This window comes from Cyphomyrmex costatus, unplaced genomic scaffold (assembly GCF_001594065.2).
Source record: "Cyphomyrmex costatus isolate MS0001 unplaced genomic scaffold, Ccosl1.0 scaffold116, whole genome shotgun sequence".
NCBI classification, from domain to species: Eukaryota; Metazoa; Arthropoda; class Insecta; order Hymenoptera; family Formicidae; genus Cyphomyrmex; species Cyphomyrmex costatus.
This window is the reverse complement of record NW_017275130.1, coordinates 47,016-66,284: the sequence shown is the minus strand read 5'-3', so window position 1 is coordinate 66,284 and position 19,269 is coordinate 47,016.

Sequence of the window (19,269 nt, the reverse complement as noted above, 5' to 3'; positions counted from 1 at the left end):
GAGAGAGAGAGAGAGAGAGAGAGAGAGAGAGAGAGTTCAAGCAAAATGCAACAATTTTGTCGTAACTTTTGATTTATACAAAAAGAAATAAATTCTAATTTTTATCTCAAAATTATAATTCTTTTTTTGTATATAAGTAATATAATTTCAATATTATTTTATTTAAGTTTATACAGTATTCAGATATGTAGGTATCTACTCTGAGTATTAAAATTCTAAATTTTGTAAATCTATTTCATCTTGCTTTGAAATTAAAACTCTATTCATTGTTATCAGATATTAAATTGAATTAGATAACAATATATCCATGTATGCTTATACAGGTTAATTGAGCATTAAATAATTACATGACAATTATTACAAAATATTGATCTTGCTAAAGATTTCCTTTGTAGAAGGATTTCATGATTAACATTAAAGTAATAATGTTATAGTAATAACGTTAATCATGAAATCCTCATACAAAGTGCTTATAGTAAACTATAATAGTTATCCATATAACGAATCATAAACGTCGCTAATAATAATTTGAAAATACGAGTTTGTGTAAACGGAGTAGATATATAGATAAACGTGTGCCGCAACACGGAGTACATCTTTAGACAGAATTATTCTAGAAAGATTTTTGCAATTACGTAACTTTAATATAAATAAATACAGGATTTTTGTTTAGTCTCTAAAGCGATACTTTTGAAATGCAAGATGTTCGCTTCGAAGAAATTTTTTGCGAGCGCGCGCGAGTGAACTATTAAACTGAGGAAAATCAATATCGCGCTGAAGAAATAATATATCTCAGGTATAAGAGAAAAAACCGTGCTATCTAAAAATATTGATACTTTAACTAAGGAGGAAAGTTTGGCCGCTTACTGCCGCGCAGTACCGGACGGAACAACAGAGGTGGCCCGTCTGCGGCGGCTGATATTGACGGGTCTCCAATTCTCCGGGAAAATATATATGTATTGGATGGCACATTATCGCATATTAGTCATAAAAGTTTTTTTCCTCGGCACGAGGGTGAACGAAATAAATTCCGCACGCGTGTCAGTTGTCTGCGTGGATTATCGCGTTGAGTGGAGAAGAGACATCTTAAGTCGCATTAATCACGCTCTAGCCGTCATATCTGCTGAAAAAGAACAACAAGATTAGCTGAAAAAGAACATCGAGATTAGCTTTATGCTCTACTAATTTCTGTGCAGCAATAACTCTCGCGATTTATTTCTTAGATGTTATTGCGCTTATATATTTACACAATTAAGCAGCTACTATTGGTATCCTGACTAAATACTTAAAAGACAGTATTTAAATGGCAAATAATTCTCTTTCTATAAATATATTTCTTTTATTTCACATTAAATCATTTATATTGTTTGCATGATAAACTATAATAAAATAAATTATATCATGTTTGTTATATTATGCTGCGATAAATATACTTTAATATCTGTTTTATAATTATTTTACGCAGAATAAATATAGATTTTGTGATTTTTGATTATGCGCTGGAAATTACTATAAATTATTTACATTTATCAAATTGGGGTTAACAATTGTGACCTTATTAAATCAATGATTAATGAAAGTAGTTCAATGACAGAATTATACAATAATATTTGATAATATTGGAAATACATTTTAATAATTATATGATAACAATTACACACACATATACGCATCATTTCATTAAAATTGTTCGACAGTCAATCACTTTTGAAAATATATGAATAAAATTTAAATTTAAAAGTACATATTGATTAGCTATTATTTTCCGTATTTCTTCTCTCTCTCTCTCTCTCTCTCTCTCTCTTTCTCGGTGGATTCGTAGCATATACTACCTACTACGATTCGCGATTTATCTTTAGTTATTTAAATTTAATCTTTGCAAATATGATTGAACATTACAATTTCTTTTACGGATAATAGCAAAGCTAAAAAAATTAATTAAAGCTACAAAAATTGAAAATTCAAACCAAACAGTTATATACATTAAATATTAAATAAATAAAACAGTGTCCTATGAAAATTATTCTCGAATACACTTTTTTGCTGGAAGCAGCTATACGTCTCGAGTATAAAGGCGCGACAGAGTAGCAGGATAAGGGGTACCCGAGCATGTACTGTATAGGATAATGATTGACAGGTATCGACAGTCGGCGCTAACTGGTCGACGCAAGCCTGTCAATAGTTGACGGCGATCACTTGTCCCCCTGTTACGGAGTTCATCGCAACGATGAGCCGCATGACGATGCAAGATGTCACACTACCGATACGATTCCTACAGATATGTACAACGGGGCGTGACATCCTGCGGGTAACACTATACGATATTAATATTAATATATCATACGCGCATCAATAACGTTGTTAGCGATAACGTGCGCGATAGATGCGTAGACGAAACAAAATTCGTAATTTACATAAATTATTGTAACGGCAAATATCGGGCTTTGCGCGAGGAAATGAATACATCAAATGGCACATATCCGGGATATCTCCATCGAAATGCGACAGTATATCAGAAATCATGGGAGTTATAATTCGCGAGTATTATCGGCGAACAGCACGACTCCAACACAAACGATTAGTATACGATTCTGCGGTACAAATAATTTTATTTGCTTTTATTGGAATACACGGAGATGATTTAATAAATTAAAACGAATGAGAAATAATTGCATAATATGCAAATTAGATACGTTAAAATACTATTTAATTGTTATCGTATCATTTATGAAAGAGACGTTTCGACGCGTATTCCACGGATTTTAAAATTACCCAAATAATTAGTTTCTTATAACTTTTGTTGATCCGGCAAAATAAGTATCCGCATTATAAGGAAAGTGGAAATTCGCTGCCGTAACTAAAATCCGTTCTTACGGAACGAGACGATAAATTTTGCTGTTTGTTAGCGCATCGCTGAAGCCGGTTGCCAATAGATTCTTCGTTCCTCCACATTTCCGTTCAAGTTCGATTTTCGAGCACTTCAAAGAGAAGAGAGAGAGAGAGAGAGAAAGAGAGAGAAAGACGAGAGGTCGGTATCGTTCGGTCTATTATCCGCAGCCACGAAAACTGTATTTCCACTGCATGAACTGCATGACACTCGAAAGGACGCGTCATAAATCATCCTGGCGTGCGGGACATCGGATTGCATTTACAGAGCAAATAAATCTTTAAGACGGGTAACTATGCGGGTCACCGACATCAGCGCTTCGTGCATGTCCGTACAACGCGAATCACAGGTTAACACAATATCTATCTAAAGTGCCTCGTGTACGCCACAAACGATTCTTTTACAATGATTGAATTTTATGAACAATACAGTATCAACGTAAACTTGACTTCTGTACAAATGGAATTTATAGGTATATATGGTACTCTATGGTTTTTCTTTTTCAACGTTATTGCAGGTCGAGTGTATTCTTGCATATAGGTATATGTACAATAAAAGTCTTTATATAAGGAAGATAGCGTTTATTACATTAATCAATATATTTGAATAGCATACCAATATTTGCCACTACTCGAGCAATCTCCGCTTATAATAGATATAATACGTTTTACACATCTATGCGATCACCAGTATTACACATACTCAAACGCTAAATGCAAGAGGCCGTATTTAACACGCAATTATTTCAATGTAATAATCATTGCCATAATTCGGCAGGATAATTTGACTAATGTTTAGCTAATTTTGTTTATCATTAATCGAACTTCGTCAACATACATTTCAGCGTTATATTCTTTTCTCATAACCATGCATAATTAATAACCGGTTAATGATACCGTTACGCTTCACCCTATGGCAAATCACTTTACGTAAACCGTATTTAACGACGTAACGATTTCATTTAATGTAGTTTATTGATAACATCTTCCTCTTCCAAATATTCTCTCTGCATTTCAGGTAAATAGAGAATAAAGCTACGATTTATATGATATAACAATACTGCGTTTTACCCGAGAATTATGCGTATTTATATGAATATGTTGACTTAGCATCCTTCCCTCTCCCCACGATTTTCCGACATATTGTGCATCCCATCGTGCTCATATAATCACAATATCAATGTAATCGCACATTCAGATATTAATCTCATATCCGAGGCATTATAAATGTCCAAGTGATTAATTAAGCAACAAATAACACTCGTAAATTAATTTACTGAAGGCAGTTTAATTACCGAATTGATCGATATATTGCCAATTGTATAATCGTATTTTAATTATTATTCAATTTTTATTAACTGATGTTTAAGATATATAAATTAAATGCAGATAATTCATATTTACAACGCAAGTTTGCTACTAAATTCTACATCTGTTATATATAATAAGAATATATTATAGATTTTTTAAAGTAAATGTTTGTATACAATTAAAATCATGTCATTATATCTGATTATAAATTCAATATAATAATTAAATGTTGTATATCTATTATTTATGTGTAACATATTTATTCATATTATATACATAATACATATATTGTATATACATATATGTATTATATAATATATGTATAATATAATTATAAAGAAGAATTAAATTGAAACTGAATGCAAAATAATTATTTTAATTTAAAACGGATATAGATACTATTCGCATATTTCAAAATATATCTGTTATTTGTGCATCCACTTAAATTAAAATAATTTTTCCTCATTTAATTTGAACTAATTTTTTCATGCAATTGCATATAAATAGCAAATGTAGTCTTGTCACGAACATGTATTGCTATCAACATTAAACAAACGAAGATAGGAGCGAGTTCTTAATCGGAACTTAAGATTGTTACAGTTCTTGATTGTCGAGTGGATAACGTTTAAACGTTTCGATGTCACTTTATTGCATCCAATCAGGAATAATGACCGCGTTGAAGTTGATGCAGCTCGCTACAACGATTGTTGGTACGTGAGGTCACGCTAATATGTATACTATCGGTTTGCTCGAGTTTGTAATATTTTTCTCCATTTCGCCTCATGTTCCTTATTTTCTCTCTTTCTCTCTCCTCTCTCTCTCTGTGTGTGTGTGTGTGTGTGTGTTTATGTGTGCATGTCTGTCTTCTTCCTTTTCTTTCCTTTTACACTTTCCCAAAATCTCGGCTTGATTTCTCTCTCCTCTTTTCGCCATATGTACTCTTTCAATAGTCTTCTCGCTTCCCCAAACAGTTCCAATTTTTACTTTTTATGAATATATTTGTCCATTTAAACGATCAAATTTGTCAAACATCCGTCAATAGGATGACAAAGCCGCACGTGTGCGTCTACCTTTTTTTCCGCTATCTCCACCACATTGACCACTGGTTACACAGGTTTTGTTGTTCACGGAACCATCGCTGAATATAGCGCTGTGCATTATGCTTTTATTCAATCCTCTCGCTTAGAATCGGTCGCAAAACTACGCAATAATGATTTTTGCAATGCTATTAACGTTAAATGCTATTAACGAAGGGTATTTATATTATGCTAGCTTGATATTAGAAAGGAAAAATCGATGAAGATTCCACACAGGAATGTCATTTTCCACCAATCGTTATCCTTTACATCACCAAACTAAAATCCGAATTAATTGTAACGGTTGAGATAGAAACAATCTTGGAGAATCTTCGAGAATTAAAAGAGAGTTCTTCAAACTCAGTCTTCTCGCGCTGTCTATGAGTTCTTTATCTTTTACAGTATATCTTTTACTTACCTTTTACTTTCGAACGTAAAAAATTGTATTATTAATAAACTATTTTTATTCTTGTAGCATTTGTGATCAAAGAAACGAATATTTTCTCCTTTGTCTTTAAAGTATAGAATTTTTATAGATTTATTATATAATATTATTCTAACGATTAATTTATTGCAGCTGCTATATCATTTCAATAAGCATATTTTCTTTCCATTACAACCGCATATCTTTGAAAAAAGAAATGTCCCGACACGAAAGACTTAAGAAATAGTGTACGCTATAAACGATATCATTTAGCCATTTATTCTGCTAGATATCGTAATCCGACCGCAGAAATCCCCTCTGGCTTTGCCTGGCGCCAAAAACGAGCTGTTCCCATCTGTTGAATACCCGCGAAAAATGCCGCAGTTTTAGCGGAAACGTGCCGGGGAAAGCATAAACGCTGAGATTTTGTACACATTCTCCGCTCCCAGGTTCACGTCAAGGGATCAACCCCTGACCGCCGGTTAGCAAACGATACGTGATGTCGGTCCTGTGCAAAGAGCACGGGAAATCCTGAAAAAGAGCTTTATCTCTTAGAACAAAGGAGAACCACGGCGAGCTCGATGCAAGGATCCTGCATTCGAAGGAGAAATGACGAAATGGTAGTGAAGGTTTCGCGGTCGGCGTCCGAGTCCCGGCTATGTGAAGTTGGCCCCCCACTATTGCAAATCTAAAAATGACCATGACCATTCGTTTGGTGGTCGTTTGGTGGTGTTTGGTAGTCCATTCAGGACGTTTGGTAGTCAAAGATATAATGAGAAATGTCAAAAAAAGAAGAACGCGCGTGAAGTTAGCCCCCCCATTTCTAAAACTCGGCTTTGCAGACTGCAAATGCAATAATGACCGTAAGCATTCGTTTGGTAGTCGCTTACTGAGGTTTGGTAGTCCATTCTCGAGTATTGGTAGTCAGAACTATAACTAAGTGTATCAATAAACGGCATATGTCGGCTTTTTCGATTACATATAATATATAGGCTAGCTGTATTCCAAAATAAAATTTATTAAAAGAATTTTGTAATTTTTTGGACATTGTTATTTTTTTGGAGGTGTGGATTAGAAATATACATATATAATTAATTAAATTAAAAAATGTGTGTTGGTATATCCATATTATTTTTTCTCGTCAAAATAAAATTTATTTATTATATAATATTAATTATAAAATAAAATTTAATAATATAATATATATATAAAAGTGTGTAACAAAAAATAAAATTTTTATGACATTTATAAAAGTATCGTGTGAGCGTGCGTGTGCGTGCGTGCGTGCGTGCGTGCGTGCGTGCGTGTGTGTGTGTGTGTGTGTGTAATATTTATCATGACGAACTTATTATATATATTGCTGCATGTGGTTCTATCTTTTGTGGTTCGCGTTTTTCCTTTTTTTGACATTTCTCATTATATCTTTGACTACCAAACGTCCGGAATGGACTACCAAACGTCAGTAAGCGACCACCAAACGAATGCTTACAGCCATTATTGCATTTGCATTCTGCAAAGCCGAGTTTTAGAAATGGGGGGGCTAACTTCACGCGCATATATCCTTTTTTTGACATTTCTCATTATATCTTTGACTACCAAACGTCCGGAATGGACTACCAAACACCACCAAACGACCACCAAACGAATGGTAATGATCATTTTTAGATTTGCAATAGTGGTGGCCAACTTCACATAGCCAGTCCCGCCTCGTTTCCATATCGAGCGATTTTCGGGAGGGGCAGCCGGTGACATCGTAACTCAATTTTCACCCTCGCCACTTCGCGGTATGGGATGCCGAGGGGCACAAAAGTTTCCTGAAGGGAAACGCCGTGAGACAACGAATCGATCGAACGCTCGTCGATGCTCGATAACATTTCGCGCCTTCGTGCTTGCTGTTCCTTTTTTTGGCGCTCTCTCTCTCTCTCTCTCTCTCTCTCTCTCTCTCTCTCTCCCCTCTCCCTCTCTTTCTGATGCTCTTCGCGCGGCGCTTCACCTCTTCGGCGGCTTATCCCATCTCCGGAAAGTCCATTAGTTCTCAGATCATCGTTACCTGTAATTCAATTCCGGCGGGTTCTCCAGGTGAGGCAAGGTGAGACGGCAAAAGTTAGGTAAAGACGGCGAAGCCGAAGCAAAAGAGGCGCAAAATAAAACGCACCAAGACGAGCGAGAGCACGCACGAGGTAGAAAAGTATTTGAACACATTTAGAAGGTTTTCTTAGTACTTCAATATATACTACTGTCTGTGGAGTAAGAATAAAAAGGAGGGAAAGATTTTATAAATTTTTTCAATGATGCTAGACAATTTAGGTGCTATTATAATACTTGTAAACTTTTCATTATATTCTCTAGATATAAGTAATTCACAAGAATGTGCGATCTGATTATCAATAAATTCACGTAAATATTAATATACTGTTTTCTTGAAGTCATTACAAATTCTAGTACTAGCCACAAATAAATTGAACCGACAGAACATTTCTACGATTTTCGCGCAATCTCGAAACATTTGTGGTATATATGTATGCATATACCTTTTATCATTTTTTTTCTACAAAGCATATTTTTAATTATTTAATTGTTTAATTATTGTACCTTATACTTTTAAAGAAAGTAATTAGATATTTACAAATATTTTTAAGATGAGCTTACTCCAGAAGTATTTTTCTTTGTAGAAAGAATTGATTTCTCTACGGTTATTTCTTTTGGAGTACGTAACTTCATAGTTTGATTATAAAATTTTTATAAATAATTGAATAAAAATATCTATTGATATACTTTTGATAAGAGAGAAACGGAATAGCTTGAGTAATAAAAAATGAAAACCCTAATGCCTAAGTTACTAAAAGTAAATTAAAATAGAGCAATCTGTCGGAACAGGATATATTGAGGACAAATTTAGATATGTTGCAAATTTGTTACCATACGAAATGAAGGGTAAACGCATCGTCGACCATTCGCGATATAACACGATAATGATTGCCGGAACTTCCATCCTATCGCAAAATTAGATCGGGTCATATCAGATTCTAACTTTGTTGCTCGGCCGTAAGCTTTCCTCCCATCGTCCCGCCGTCGCCACACACCCGGCCATAGTTTACGCTCTGTACCCGTGATATCTCCTTCTACCAACACCCGCAAAGCCCATCTTCGTACTGCACGCAGCGCAACACACCACGGTGCTATGCCGGCGCCGTGGAATTAGCTTAATAGTTTCTGGCCAGTACGCCATTACGAAGAAAATCTAATTGTTTTGCGGCCTCACAGCCGGCTGAGCACCCTCCGACCGTCGCGTCGGTGTCTTAATACGGCGCTCGCCAGATCCTGCATGCGGGACACGAGCGTGTTGAGAAGATTTTACGAGGACACGACGATAGATCGGTGCCCTCGATCTCTTTGCACCGGCAGAATCTCGTTTTGTGTCGCATGTAGTTTTGCGATACCTCTATCTGCTTCTCGTGAGTGCGATGAACTTTATACATGCAGTCTCGCGTCCAACGCGTAAAACGATCCTAATAACACAGACGACAGTGTTTCGGCAAAATGTGTTACGAAAGCTTAAAGTATAGATACAATGGTACTTCTCTCTCACGGCTCTAAACTAGAAACGAGCCCATAAATGCCACTCTGTTCGATTTCTAGATTGTTCCTGTAACTAGAAAATATATATATATATATACAAGAAGATTTACTACATATGTATATCTTTACTGCTAATGTGAATCGGAGCGTTAACCATTTTTTAAGTTTATAAGTTATTAGATTTTTTTACACTACTTGCTTCTGTCTTTATTGAGATTTAACAACACCGAACTATTTCACATTCTTTAATACTTATAAATTACTAAATAAAATATTATTATAACATAATTATTATTTAATACATAACTTATATCAAATCAAGTACGAAATATGAAATACACAAATAAAGTAAAACATATTTTTGCTCAAATATAATGTAATATTCATTAGTTTTTTTTTCTTAATTTTTTTAGTTATTTAAAGTTATATGAAAAAATGGTTCTAACAAGCCAATAAAAAAAATATAAGGTTAAAAGATTTAAAAGCCAATAAATCACAAGTAGAGCAGTATTTACGAGATATGTAACCAATGTTGACTTTACAACCAGTAGTAAAAATCGATTTTTTTTATGTTGCTATTTATACGTATATTTTTTTGTTCTCTCTCTCTCTCTCTCTACTTTTTTTTATTTTAATTCAAATATATATTACATAAATTTAAAGAAATTGCTGCGAAAGATCTGCGTGCATTTTGTCGTAAAGGGAATCCTAGAGACGATTAGTTATATTGGAAAATAGCATTTACACACAGACGATTACGTGTCATTGACACATCATTGCATCAATATCTCACTCACGTATGCCACACGTACACATAAGTTTTGGGTATGTAATTACTTTTAATTAGATATCTAAATCCAATTTTAAGAACTTCACGTTGTTTCTTCATGCAAACTACTCGTCTGTGAACTTTTTTTGTATTTCATAAATACATATTGCGCAGCTTTTATATGAAGCAAATATTGTCACAACGTGCAACGTTACAGCTCTGGTAAAGAAGAACTCAATTTCGAAATTTTTTGTCATTTTCGGCATAGATTTCACCTCACAGACCCATATTAATGTGTAGATATACTTTAATCCTGTCGATAATACAGACAACTTTAGGATTCTCTTGCAAAATTCTTTATATAAATATGTATTTATTTTACGCTTATTTTCATATTATAAAAATCCTTTAAAATCCAAATGTCATTTTTATTATCCTGGCTTTGCAAATATGTTTCCTTCACGTTATTTTCTCTGATATTTGTAATGTGATAGATTCATATACGCATCTAATAATCCGAGAACAATAGAAGTGGATGTGGACATGGTATTCGTTTCATTGCGAGGGCATTGCCAACACATCACCAGCGCATCATTTTATAACTCATCCAGTTACAATTTTATCAAGCGCCGCCGTCGTACCCATGTTACAAATATGGCAGTTGGATAGTGATTATATGCGAGCAACATAACAAGAACGAAGTAAAAATGGACACGTAGCGATGATATAGGATGACAGAACTAGTAAGAGAAAGAGACAGAGAGAATGGAAATGTCAGAGTTCATTTATTATTGTCCGGCCAATGTGGCGCGCGAAACGCGAGAATTGTCGGCAATGAAATCATAATTTGCGTCGCAAGCCAGAGGTGCTCTTGAGTAAGCTGTTCCATGGTACAGCGACACAGGAAATTTTGGAATAAGTTCGGGAGAAGCGCATAACGTGCTAACGAGCCGTTAATAAATATCTCAAACAAACAAGTTCCAAACTGACAATGAGCACTGCACCAAAAACAGAATTTGTACAAGCATCCGATTTGGCAGTGAGTTTCATTAGAATCTTCTACTGGATGCGCATAAACAGAAAATAGAAATAATATTCTGATTCATACATTCTTATTATATCTTAAATAATTCAGCAAGTATACATTAACAAAATTGTTAATTAAAAAATCATAAAGAATAACGTAACCGTTCTGCACAATGTTTTACATTGCTGAAAAAATTTATTCTCAAATAAAATTTTATTTATTCAATCTTGTATAAATTTTTAATTAGTTGCTTGTTATGAACCTATCAATCTCAAAATTCTTTAAATATATATAAAATAGATTGTATTAATATTTTTTTCAATTTATTTATCATTTGATTTGCTGAAATGTTTCTTACGCTTTTCAAACGTCTTTTGACCTTGAGATATGACAGAAATCCAAGTCGGTTAACATCACGTAGCTTCCCTCACATTTTTCAAAAGAAACAGTATCTCACATAAAAGTATTTTCGAAACCTGCAGGGCGCGTCAAGATCATCTCGAGTGGCTGATGCACCTCCTATATCCGCTCATGCTATGATATCACGATACAACGAAGTGCGGTTCTTTAGTACCACCTTTGACACGTTCCGTTATACTCTCGTAATAAAGTACTCTCCGTGAACAGGCTCAACTCGCCTCGAAAAATATCATGCTGTATATTACATTACCTAAGATATATTCGATAACAAAAGGCTTGATAATATAAACTGTTCAAGAATACAAGCGACAACGTTTTTATGTGATACATCATTAACGAGAACAACTTATTGAATTTACACGCATTCGATGTATACAGCTTAACATTCTTTATCATTTTTTTGTACATTATTAGTAAATAATATCATATTTTTAATTTAAGTATAATACAATAAAGGTAAAACTCTTGGTAATTAAGAAATATTTTCTTTTTGTATAAAATAACAATGTTGTACAAGATTTAATTCTGCGATAGCTCCATTTAAACATAAATACATAATAATACAGTGATAAAAAAGTTTGTATATGTAAAAGGTTTATGTATTTTTGAAATCATTCAGATAGCAAGGTGACGTTATTTATCGTCACTTTGACATCAAATTGACATCAAAAACGACAAAAAATTTTAGTGTCAAAACTGCGACAAATTGCATCAGCTTCTTGAGTAATAACGCATATTTAAAAGAAATGAAGATTAGATTGTTAATTATATCCTATTAAATACCAACAAGATTCTACCCGTGTGAAGCTGGGCCCCCAATATTAAAAAATTGATTTTTTTCTTCATACATTCATTTGCTCACGAATGCTCAGTTGGAATTTTCGTTTGCTCACCCTTAGTTCAAAAGATATACGAAAATTATGTTTTGGGGGGCCAACTTCACACTAGCCCCCCAATATTAAAAAATCGATTTTTTTCTTCATGCATTCGTTTGCTCATCGTTTGCTCACGAATGCTCAGTTGGAATTTTCGTTTGCTCATCCTTAGTTCAAAAGATACAAGAAAATTACGTTTTGGTATCGAATTAAAAAATCGATTTTTTAATATTGGGGGGCTAATGTGAAGTTGGCCCCCCAATACATAATTTTCGTATATGTTTTGAATTGAGAGTGAGCAAACGAAAATTCCAACTGAGCATTCGTGAGCAAACGATGAGCAAACGAATGCATGAAGAAAAAAATCGATTTTTTAATATTGTGGGGCCAGCTTTACTCGGGTCAAGATTCTACATCAAAAGATGTTTATCGGTTGATGAACTGGAGATCATTCTATTGTCTGGGAGAATTTATCGTGGAAAGATGCGACTATCATTGATACGTCTGAAATGTTTTAGAGCTTGTATCAAAGTTAAAGATGGCTATTTTTAATATCAATTATTATTTTTGATATTTAATAAGGTATGATTAACAATCCAAAGTTTGTTTTTTGTAACGTTCCTAATTATTTAATAAGGTCAAAACATTGTACCAAACTTTTTGTCACCCTATATATCAATCGTCATTAATATACAGCTAACGTTTACATCGAGAAATAATCGATGAGATTAATAGCCTCCAGACTTTAATTTTATATATTACCTACTTACACATAATTAAACTTGATTAACAATTCCGACAATTATCTTAAATCAATTGATTAACTCCTAATTAACTACCATTCTGTAGAACGAAGGTGTAGGAGTGTCAGATGTATAAATGTACAATGTAAGCACACACACACACACACACATATATTATTAATTACTTTGTGTTTCACATACACACACACACACATTACAGTTAAACCTATCATGATACAGTCATGTCATAAACGATAATAAGATCAAAAGGTTACTATAATAATATATTATTACGTTTAATTACTTCTGTAAATTTACGACTTTATAATTAATATATAAATTTTTCTCACCTTTTTCCTACTGTTTTATGTAGGAAAAAGTTACTTTGCGCTACGTGATGTAAATTATCATGTACCTATATTGATTTCATCAAATCGCGCGCGCGCGTATTGATTTTTTATTCAACAAAAGAAAAAGAAACTGTTATTTCTATATTTTTTATAATAGTTTTTACTTTAAAACATATATTCTGTATCATAACAGAAGTTTTAAAATATATAGTTTAATTTTTTGGCTTAAAAAAATGAAATAAAAATGTATAATTATAGAAAATAACAATTATAGTTTTAATTAGCAATATATATGTCTATTCGTTATTGAAACTGTCGAAAGATAAGAAACTTATCATATCAAAGTTATATTAGCTAGAACATATAACTTTAAAATTTTTTAATATTTTTGTAATTTTTTGTAATTTTGAATAATTGTTTTGAGCAATATGAAAGACGCGTATGATGACATTTCCGTTTATTATAAATAGTAATGAAAACATGATTTATATCGGAGTAATGAGAATTTATTGTGACATGTTACAAACGAGATACATCTATAAATGCGTGTTATTAATACCTACTTCACTTAATATGCTGATTAATGTGATTTAATAACGATTTCATTGTCTGTTATGCAAATATTTGATGATGACACGGTTAGTTGGTTCGCCATTAAAACTGCGACGGGCCGTTGTCAAAGCTGCATGCCGATAGAATGTCCATCTCGCGCGGGAATACATAGCACAATCATAACGCAACACTAATTTGTATGTTATATGTAATATCATAGGATATCATATTATATCGGAAAGATCATGTCACATTGATTGGCGTGTATTGTTATATTCACATGGAAATTCACCGATAAAACCACAATTAACGCACACTTGCCATATACTTGTTACGAATATCGATTGATCTGCGCAAGTGACGATATTAGATTAAATAATAAAGCGGACCTATTTTCAAACCATAATTTTATAGAACTATCGTCGAATATCTACAGCCAGAATGATTAAATTGCCATGTTACGATAGAGTTAATTAATGCAGTCTCTTAAGGCTAATTCCATAAAATTCATCGAACCGACAGAAAAGAACACAAAGTGTATGAGATCCGTGACACGATATTAATTTACACGCACGAGCGCGTGAAGTACATGGTACCGTTGAAAGCTACGTATTCATCTCATAAAAGAACTTTTTTGCAGACACAATAGCGTATCAGAAAATTATTATCATGTTTAACACCAGTGCTTCGTTTATCCATCCATAAGTCTTGCGGAGGAATACTCGCTGGTTTTTTTCCCCATTAAACACTGTATTTCTTTTATCCATTGAATCGTGCCTGTTTTCTTAAGATTTTAGCCTTTGATATTCAAAATGGACGAGCAGATCTGAGTAGATCAGAATAGGTATCCTGAAGAGATAAAATGATTGGCTTGTAATAAATTGGATCGGTCATCTTTTAAATATATATTTATGTCAAATCAAAATGCAAATGTATATTTTTATCTCTCAAGTCGTCGAGCACACCTAGAACTTAATTCATCCCTTTGAGTTACTTTACTCTCATCGGATATTCGTACATCAAGCACACTCGCAACCATTCTCCAGTGGCTTATCTCTGGGTAAACCGGAACGGTTATCTTTAAACTTTGTATTTTATCCAGCTGCATAGCTGGAATAGGAAAAGTGGGAGATTTTCTTTATCGCATTTCCCTCTTTACGCGGAACGTATAAAACCACGCGGTAGACTGAGGTCGATTCTAAAATGGAGCAAGAAACAGTCAAACTCTTTCAATTGTTATATTGAATATAATAGCTAGAATAAAACATGTGCAGATGTAAAAATTCTCAGTGTGGAAATGAAAAATCTATTATTGTCAGTTGTAAATACTGTTTTTTCAAGACCTAGCTATGCTTTTGGGCAAATAGAATTCTGTTTTACTAAAATTTCTTTCTATTTGAACTACGAGCAGAAACTGTGATGAAAGTCACTAAAAAATTGAGCGTTCAGTTTTTTCTAAATATCTAAAAAGAGTTTTATCAAGAAATGTAACATGTTACACACTTTTATTATTAAAAATTTTTATTCTTATAATATTTAATCACTAGTACATATTATAGTATTATACATATCGAATTATATATATATATATATATATATATATATATCATCTAATACATAGCTCTATATGTAGAACCGACATTAAATTTAGGGATAATCACATCGCTAGTAGTATCAACTTCCCTTTGCCTTGTATCTTGTATATATACATATCTATACATGTAGAATCGATGATATGATATTACATCTACGTCTTCGTTAATAGATAACGCACTCTCGAAGAAATCTAATTGTATGAACACTCTCTCGAGGAATTCGTAATCATAAGTAAGTACAGGTTATCGCGTCCTCGTAAATCAATTACCAAGAATAGTGTAAAGTAAGTGCATCTCTCACAAAATGGCGACGCGTATAAGTTTCCTCTATGGTTGCCTTCGAAGAAGTTTCAAGATATTCGAGGAGTCGAAGGCGCCTGGAACTACGAAAACACAAACGCAACGGGTACCGCTCTTCCTTTCCGAGAAAGTTTCTGTTACAAGAATGTCAGTTCAATATTTGAGCGTTTTCCACATAAGCTTGTCCTTTTCATATACGCATCGGCAAATCTTTGCAAAATAGCAACTACATGATTACGTCAGACGAGTTTTATTACGGTCGCAGATTTTATCTTGAATCGACAATATTACGATGTATTCGTTTTATGGGTATGATTTTTGCAAAGTTAGACCTTCCGTGACAATCTAATATTTCTTTCATTTATAACACTGCTCTATATTTTACATCGACATTTTACGTCAGATTTCGTATACAGCGAGACAAAAAATAAAATTAAAATTAACTTATTCATAAACGGTAAAAAAAACTTAGTTTTCTTCATTTTTTGCAATAATATTGCGTTTTTTTATATGTATATAAAAAAATATATATGTATTATTTTAAATAAATACATACAATAGAATTTCTTTAATTTAAGTAGTATTTTGCGAAACATGTAGCTTTCGCGGCCTTTTTTTGACTGCACGATTGGGTCAAAAACCAATGATGAATTGTAGATCCATCATTCTGTGGGAGACAGCGTCGATTACACGAAAAGGCAATGGTCACAAATTTCAAATAAAAGCATTGCGATCGATGCTCCACTAACTGCGACAAATAACTGCAGTCGGCATATCCATATATTCCTATATTGTCGTTAGTCTCTTAACAAATATTTTTATGAAACAGACACATGATTGATATACAGTTTAACGTTTAACGATAATTATTTAACTATGCGTAGTTAATTCATTTTTATCTTTTAATTATTAATATAATATATACTCTATTATGTTTATTTATTATTGATTTACTATATTATTATGTTATTATATTATTATGTATATTATGTTTTATATTAAATATAATTTTATTTTTGTTAAAATATAATTATTTAACTGTTTGTGCGCTTTAATCTGAAGTAGCATACATATTCTTATATACACAAATTCTTTGATAAACAAGGTTGCCATATCGTCAACGTGACCCACATTAAAAAGCAGATCGTGTCACATTGTTAGAGAAATACTCAAAGCTCTGAAATATGCGTAGCATGTCCTGTCGTTCGTTTGCTCGGCATGTACTGAGTGTCCTGAGGCTGATATCGATTTTTATCGCCAGGTAGTCCTATCATTGGAAAAATTCACGAATTTAGTAATATATGTATTTTGCTCTTTTTCTTCATCAAGCAACTGTATTCTTATCGAATGAAATAAACGTTCATTAAGGGGACATCAAAATTCATTTGCTTTATCAGGGGATCACCAAAAGAATAAATTGACAATGTTATAAGATCTAATTTTTTACGGTATTACAATCTTTAAATTAAGATATTATTGTTACAATAATTCACATAGACGCATCACTATATATTACTATTATAATATATCAATATCGCACGTATATATTTTTATACAATTTTTCAAAAGAGACAATCTTTTAAATTAGGTTTTTAAATTTAATTCTAACAATTCTCTCGCAATTACTAATTTATTTATTTTATATTTGGCTTTGCTTTCATTTCGCGCGTGTGACCTGCATAAACTTTTTACAAAGTAAATATTTCAGTAAAGTGACAATTTTGATCGTCATATTGAGATAAAAATTGATAAGGAAATCTGTAATTTCTTAATTTTTTCCTTATTTTAGCACATCGAAGATCAGAGAACTAAATACATATGTATTTTAATTATAGAAATTTTAATTTTATGAAACTAACATGAAGAATATTTCATGTAACAAAATGGTGTTTTTAAATAAAACAGACAACTCCAGGATTTTCTTAAATATATTTGTTATTTAAATGTATAAATCGTGTTATGCTTAATATGTACAGAAATTTATATCTATGTAAAAAAGGGGACGATTCCTACATCATAATAAAATATTTGTGATTTACATATATTGCTAGAGAAACAAAATATTTTCTACTGCTTGTTTACAACCTTTCGGTAAACTTCAACGAGTCTCGTTTTGCTTGAACGTCGCTTTGCGACTCGACAGCGGAAATTGCTATTTAAATTGCTTTTTAATGGATACCGTACATTTATTATTTCACTCAGAAGAGACGATGTTTCCTAAATTTGACATGGCTTTGATACGCTGTAAATATATTTAAAAATAGTTAACTTTATACATGAAGCTGACTAAGATACAGCAGTACCACTCTCAATTGTTTTAAGAATTATTTCTAATAATCTCTGAGATATATATGATTTACAAAAATAATATGTGAATTATGAAAAATTAATATTAATTAAGCTAATATATATTAATTATATATCAAGCTATCTAATTATATAGAAAGTATAGCTTAGGAAAATTAAAGGGATATTTTATCATGCTTTTCTCCTATCGTACCATTCATCTATCAGTATCAAAGGATGAGATTCGATAGACGTATTCATTGCCAGTACATCTCCTCTTCGTTGCAGCCGAACGCATTCCTAAAGACGTTAATCGCGGCTGACGTATCGCGTCCAATTGCAAACATGTGTATGTGGACGACAATTTAAAAAAAAATATATATGTATACCATTCTTTGTGTGAGAAACACGACGAATATCAAATCGATACAGTGACCCGCGTTGCGCGCGCATCTGATAGTCACGCATACTTCGCAGTTGCACTTAGCGTATTGGTAAATATAGAAAGTGTGGTATATACGATAAATTATCTGATTTCAAGAAGTTATTGGTAAATGCTTCGTAACGAGTCAGCCTCTCCAGAGATACATCTGTTCGCATATTACGTATACATCACTGAGTTTTTCACATCCGCTAGAGCTATTTATCCTTGCACTCTCGTGATTTCTTTAATTACATATTTATGTTTTAGAAATTTATCACCTATTTATCACATTTTTATATTTTGATTATGACAATGTATTTGCACCACACTGAATTACAATGCTTTGTGAAAAAAATTATTCTTCATTGAAAATATGAACTTGATGTAAAATGTGTTTTGCAATTTAGTAAAATTTATAGGGTGTACATCTATATTTTTCAATCTGTACAAACTCTTTGGAAAATTATGATAGAATACGCATATATAATATATGTAATCTAGGGTAAAAAATGACAGCGAAATTTGTAAATCGAGCGTGAATGTATTTCTTTTATCGATCATTGTTAATGGAAACAATGAAAAATTACATTCTATTTATATATGGCAGATTAATATTTGTAAAAGTGCATATGCAATTACACACATATTTTGG